We start from the raw sequence: 7,152 nt of genomic DNA, 5'->3' as shown, positions 1-7,152 counted from the left end.
ACATTTAATATTTCTTTATGTATTTATGGTCACATGACCTATGTCACAGCTAACGTCAAGTGCCCTCCGCTAAACTCCATGGTAGATTTCAGGTCAAGTGCCCTCTGCTGAAATCTACCATGGCTAAGGTCAATTGCCTTCTGCTGGCCTATACCAGGAATATGGTCAAGTGCCCTCTGATGAACTCTACCATGGCTAAGGTCAAGTGCCATCTGCTGACTTATACCATGAATAAGGTCAAGTGCCCTCTATTGCCCCGTATGAATACGTTCAAGTGCTCTCTGCTGAACTATACCATGATGCAAGGTCAAGTATCCTCCACTGAACTCTACCATGGCTAAGGTTAAGTGCCCTCTGCTGACCTATACCATGAATAAGGTCAAATGCCCTCTGCTGAACTGTAGCATGAATAAGGTCAAGTGCCCTCTACTGAGCTATACCATGAATAAGGTCAAGTGCCTTCTGTTGCCCCGTATGAATAAGTTCAAGTGCTCTCTGCTGACCTACAGTGGTGTGAAAAAGTGTTTGCCCCCTTCTTCATTTCCTGTTCCTTTGCATGTTTGTCACACTTAAGTGTTTCGGAACATCAAACCAATTTAAACAATAGTCAAGGACAACACAAGTAAACACAAAATGCAATTTGTAAATGAAGGTGTTTATTATTAAAGGTGAAAAAAAATCCAAACCATCATGGCCCTGTGTGAAAAAGTGATTGCCCCCCTTGTTAAAACATACTATAACTGTGGTTGTCCACACCTGAGTTCAATTTCTCTAGCCACACCCAGGCCTGATTATTGCCACACCTGTTCACAATCAAGGCATCACTTAAATAGGAGCTGCTTGACACAGTAAGGTCCACCAGAAGATCCTTAAAAGCTACACATCATGCCGAGACCCAAAGAAATTCAGGAACAATTGAGAAAGAAAGTAATTGAGATCTATCAGTCTGGAAAGGGTTATAAAGCCATTTCCAAAGCTTTGGGAATCCAGCGAACCACAGTGAGAGCCATTATCCACAAATGGCGAAGACATGGAACAGTGGTGAACCTTCCCAGGAGTGGCCGGCCGCCCAAAATTACCCCAAGAGCGCAGCGACGACTCATCCAAGAGGTCACAAAAGACCCCACAACAACGTCCAAGGAACTGCAGGCCTCACTTGCCTCAGTTAAGGTCAGCGTTCATGCCTCCACCATCAGGAAAAGACTGGGCAAAAATGGCCTGCATGGCAGAGTTCCAAGGAGAAAACCACTGCTGAGCAAAAAGAACATCAAAGCTCGTCTCAATTTCTCCACAACACATCTTGATGATCCCCAAGACTTTTGGGACAACATTCTGTGGACCGATGAGACAAAAGTGGAACTCTTTGGAAGGTGTGTGTCCAAGTATATCTGGCGTAGAAGGAACACTGCATTTCATAAAAAGAACATTATACCAACAGTAAAATATGGTGGTGGTAGTGTGATGGTCTGGGGCTGTTTTGCTGCTTCAGGACCTGGAAGACTTGCCATGATAAAAGGAACTATGAATTCTGCTGTCTACCAAGAGATCCTGAAGGAGAATGTCCGACCATCTGTTCGTGTACTCAAGCTGAAACGAACTTGGGTTCTGCAGCAGGACAATGATCCTAAACACACCAGCAAGTCCACCACCAAATGGCTGAAGAAAAACAAAAAGAAGACTTTGGAGTGGCCTAGCCAAAGTCCTGACCTGAATCCTATTGAGATGTTGTGGTATGACCTTAAAAAGGCCGTTCATGCTCGAAAACCCTCTAATGTAACTGAATTAGGATAATTCTGCAAAGATGAGTGGGCCAAAATTCCTCCAGGACACTGTAAAAGCCTCATTGCACGTTATCGCAAACGCTTGGTTGCAGTTGTTGCTGCTAAGGGTGGCCCAACCAGTTATTAGGTTTAGGGGGCAATCACTTTTTCACACAGGGCCATGATGGTTTGGATTTTTTTTCACCTTTAATGATAAACACCTTCATTTACAAATTGCATTTTGTGTTTACTTGTGTTGTCCTTGACTATTGTTTAAATTGGTTTGATGTTCCGAAACACTTAAGTGTGACAAACATGCAAAGGAACAGGAAATGAGGAAGGGGGCAAACACTTTTTCACACCACTGTATACCATGGATAAGGTCACATGTTCTCTATTGACCTATACCAGTGATGGCGAACCTTGGCACCCCAGATGTTTTGGAACTACATTATCCATTATGCTCATGCACTCTGCAGTGTAGTTGAGCATCATGGGAAATGTAGTTACAAAACATCTGGGTTGCCAATGTTTGCCATCACTGACCTATACCACGAATAAGGTCAAATGCCTTCTGTTGATGTATACCACAAATACGGTAAAGTGCCCGTTGCTGATCTATACCCATGAATAAGGTCAAATGCCCTCTGTTGACCTATACCATCAATAAGGTCAAGTGCCTGTTGCTAACCTATATCACGAATAAGTCAAATGTCTTCTGTTGGCCTATACCACAAATAAGGTCAAGTGCCCACTCCTGGTCTATTGCTTGAATAGGGTCAAATGCCCAGTTAACCTATACAATGAATAAGGTCAAGTGCCTGTTGCTGACCTATACTATCAATAATGTCAAATTCCCTCTGCTGATCTATACCATGCACAAGGTCAAAAGTCCTCTGCTGACCCACTTTAAAATAAAGTTCTTTTAACAGATCTGACGGAGATAAATGTATTCAAGGATATAGGAAAACAAGGTAATACAATTTTCTTTTCTAAAAAAAAAAAAAAACATAGAATGACTTGTATGTGGGGCTTGGTTATACACAGCAAGCTATGTAGCATTCCGTGCCAATCAGTAAATAAAATCTTGAGAAATATACAAAGGAATATAAAAACACCTAGCAAGTATAATACAGTCTCTGTATAAGACCTTGTGCACACACAGAGGAGCTTTAATACAGCTGTGTTCTAGCTTGGGCAAAGAATCATGCATGCTGCAGGCATACTTAATTGGTTCCCTGAAATCCATTCCATTGCATGTCTAAATACACCATCTTAGGGGGTACAATTTTAGGCCAACCACTGTAAGAAAGACAGATAATTTTAACAGTGTTCAAAACGCATGAAACCATTTTGACATCACAATAAACTTTTAAAAAGCATTATTGGAACAATTTTAAGCAAAAAATTATAGTGAATAAACTATAATCTACAGTAAATAAAGGTATACTTTTCTCAAAAAGAAAATCATTTTCTTTTTCGAGTGTGCCTCGTGTTTACCATGCCCACCCACGCCAAAAATTACTTTTACCGCCCTCATATTAGCAATTAATGCAGAGCCATTTCCAGGGATTTCTAATGTATGCTTACGGCGCGTTCCTTTGTTAGCGTCAGTACAGAAAACCTCACTGAAACTGTGCAGCTTGAAGGAAAAAAAAGATTAACCATGGACTGTCAGAGATGTTGACAGCTGCCTGCACTCTCCACCTCGAGGAGCATATTAAATCATTTCCTTACCAAGAAGGCGTTTATACCTTTAACAAATACAGCAACTGCCTTTTTTTTCCAGAGGACTAAAATGACTAAAATGTAGGCAATTCAACATACCTAACTAGATGATGAACCTATTAATCTGAAATTAGTTATCAAAATAATCTTTAAAGGGTTAAATCAATCCAAAAATGAGTTTTGGGCAGATGCCAGTGAGTTTAGCCTTTGATCTCGGGGGAATGCCGGCATTGAGGACGCTGTCTAATAACCAAGGTCAACCAGCTTGCCTCATATTCCTGAAAGACTGCAGTGTCCTTCCTGAAATGTGACTGACCCTAGGCATGTACAGTGTAAGATTGTCTAAGCCCTTGTACACACGGTCGGACATTCTGACAACCAAATCCGTTGGATTTTTTCCGACTGATTTTTTCCGAAACTTTTGCACACACACGGTCGGACAAAGTTGTCGGAAAATCCGATTGTACATAATGTGACAACGTTATTTCGTTCCGACTGGACTACATTCAGGCTAGTAGCCAATAGCTTTGGTCTAGGAATTTGATCTGAGCATGCGTGGCACTTTGTCTGTCGGAGTAGGCTACACATGATCAGAGTATGTCCGATCAGAGCATATTGTCGGAAAATTTTATAGACAAGTTGGAAAACTTGGTCCGTCGGATATTCCGACGGAAACAGTCCGATACAGACCACACACAGTCGGATTATCCGACAATACGGTCCGATCGGACACATTCTGTCGGAATCTCCGACCGTGTGTACAAGGGCTAAGACAGACCTAGACAAGAGCCAGAGCATAAAGCCAAAAAAAAATATTTTTTTATTGTGAAGCAAACAACAAATAGGACAAAATAACAGAAAAAGTCAATGTGCATAACTATTCACCCCCCTAAAGTCAATACTTTATAGAGCCACCTTTTGCAGTTATCACAGCTCCAAGTCGCTTTGGATAAGTCTGTATGAGCTTGCCGCATCTTACCACTGGGATTTTTGCCCACTACTCCTTGAAAAACTGCTCAAGTCGTAGGGCAAAGTCGGGTCCACAGTCGTACGACTGTCGTGTCATACAAGTGTGAAAGGGGCCTTAAACAGTTTTTTATTTTCCCATATGTGATAATTACCAGGTAGTGTTCCATGGAAATATCATTAATGTGAAGAATTGGTAATAGATGCCCTCCATTAAACATTTGAAAAACAAAATAAGATAAATAAGTGAAAAATGAATGCACAAGGAACTTAATTACTTATATTAATTGCCATTGTAGAGCTGCACAATTAATCGCGAAGAATCGTTATTGCGATTCTTTATATGCAGAGAATTCTCTCTGCTCTGCTAAAGCCGAGATCAAAGGAATATACTTTGGTGTGAAAATGAGGGAAGTTTAACCACTTAAACACTATGGCTACTTTCACACTGAGGTGCTATACAGGTGCTACAGCACTAAAAATAGCGCCTGTAAAGTGCCTCTCCTGTGCCTCCAGTGTGAAAGCCCAAGGGAGGTGCGCATGCCGGACGGTAGAAAAAAGTCCTGCAAGCCACATCTTTGCAGTGCTATAAAAGCAATGTATTCACCACTCCTAAATCGCCCCTTCCCATTGAAAACAGTGGTGTAGCGCCGCAAATCCGCTGGCGTCGCTGTGCGGGAGGTTTTAACCCTTTTTCGGCCGCTACTGCCATCGCCCGCCTGCCACAGTATGAAAGTTGCCTAAGCCTTTTTTCTGACATTTGTTGGTGTCAAGTTAAAGTCATTTTTTCTGCTGAAAATTACTTAGAACCCCTAAACATTATATATTTTTTTTAGTAAAGACCCTAGAAAATAAAATAATGGTTGTTTATATGTCACTATATTTGCGCAGCAGTTGTTCAAATGCAATTTTTTGGCAAAAAATTACACTTTAATGAATAAAAAAAAAAAAAAAGTAAAGTTAGCCCAATTATTTTTTGTATAACGTGAAAGATTTTATGCCGCGAGAATCGTGATCTTTTTAATCTAAGCAAAAAAATAGTGATTGTCATTTTGTCCAGAATCAGGCAGCTCTATGCCATCGTCAGGAAACATCGTTTGCAGCGCTTTAATCCGTATGCTAGTGAGACAACCAGAAACATGTCTGCAGAGCCACAATCAGAATCAGGCTCGATTACATTGATAAAATTTCAGATGTGATTTGCATGCGAATCGCATGACAATGGAAATAACATTGGTTCTAATGGTGCCCGTTCACATTAATGCAGGGCAGCTGCGATGCGACTTTGGGAAAGGGTCATGTGCTACTTTGTTGCAATTTACAGTGTGATTTGGCCCCAAAGAATATGCAAACCACATACAAAATAAAACCAAAGTTGCACTACATAATCGCACTGCAAATTGAGTCAAAATCGCATCACAGTAGCGTAAACAGAGCCTCATTGTAAGACAACTATAAACACGTCCACATACACACAATCAATACAGTACTGACACGTCACGCAACCATGAACTTACCTACAGAGGCCATTAGCTCTGGAGTTAAAACAACAGCAAGTTATACAAATATACAATGTGTATGGGTGTAACATTATAGAAGGGTAAAGAGGAACTGCAGTCTGCTCACATAATTTGTAATAAAGACATCTTTGCCATTCTGAAGCTTCCCTCCAACCACTTTACATATTATTTTATATATACTGTGATTGTGTACTTGTCAAATATGCTGCAGAAATCTCCCTCCACTAAGTCTGGGTGCAATCATTTAAATTGTGGGCAGCTGAAGCTGCTGCATGTTCACTTCCTGGATTCACACAGACACAAAGGGGCACACCTCCAGCTCTGCAGTTCTCATTGGCCCTCTTATGACTCATCCTCCCTCCCTTCCTGGCAAATGCTCACAAGAGTTAGAGATAGAGAGAGATGTGCATGATGTCATAAATCTAGACTTTTTACCAGTCAAGAAACAGGAAGTGGGCTGTATAAGGTATTTACTGGCAGATAAAAAATGTTTTACTATCCAATGTTAAAACAACAAGGGCAGAAGATTTAATAGATGGAAAGATGAAAAAATTACTAAAAGGTCTGCTTTAAGAAGTTTGGAGAAGTTTGGTGTTAGGGAGATTTGTTGTATGGCAAGTGCAAAACATACAAAAAAGCTTTCTAGGCAAAGTACCAAATACACACAATATCAGCCACACTCACACTACGGGCCATGTCATGTCAGCAATCCTATCACTGGTAACAAATCACCAGTGGTAGGATTTCTAAGAAATCACATACCTGTTTCTATGGCGTTGTTCCCGTGCTAGGTGGGCCAGCAAGATGTTGCTTCCTTGCTGCCTCCATGGAGAGGGCAATTCCATATAGGCAAGTGAAAGACTCCAAGGGTTGATTCTGCTGCTGAATCGCCCTTGTAACACACACAGTAACATATTAGCATACACTTTAACACAAAAAACAGATGCATGGTAAAAAGGCACATTTGAACAAACTCTATTGTACACAGTAACACAAAATACATATATATTAACACGCACTGTAACAGACACACACAGTGTAATGCACACAGTAAAAACACCAGCACCTGTCCACCCCGAGTCCACAATGTCTGATTTTACACAGGTGACAATGTATTCTGACAGTGGGGGTCTCCATTGTCAGAATACACTGATCAGTGCCTGTAGCCAATTGGCTGC

The 7,152-nt window shown here is 41.0% G+C and overlaps 1 protein-coding gene across 1 annotated transcript in view; it reads right to left on the bottom strand.

Moving 5' to 3' along the window:
* Positions 1 to 7,152, bottom strand: part of NR3C1 (nuclear receptor subfamily 3 group C member 1) — a 252,620-nt gene that overhangs the window by 194,136 nt on the left and 51,332 nt on the right. The gene's annotated exons all lie outside the window — the stretch shown is intronic.

This window comes from Lithobates pipiens, unplaced genomic scaffold (assembly GCF_037356315.1).
Source record: "Lithobates pipiens isolate NorthernLeopardFrog02 unplaced genomic scaffold, aLitPip1_a1.2 Scaffold_8, whole genome shotgun sequence".
NCBI lineage: Eukaryota > Metazoa > Chordata > Amphibia > Anura > Ranidae > Lithobates > Lithobates pipiens.
The sequence above is the reverse complement of the archived record's forward strand: the minus strand, read 5'-3'. Positions and strand labels throughout refer to the sequence as shown.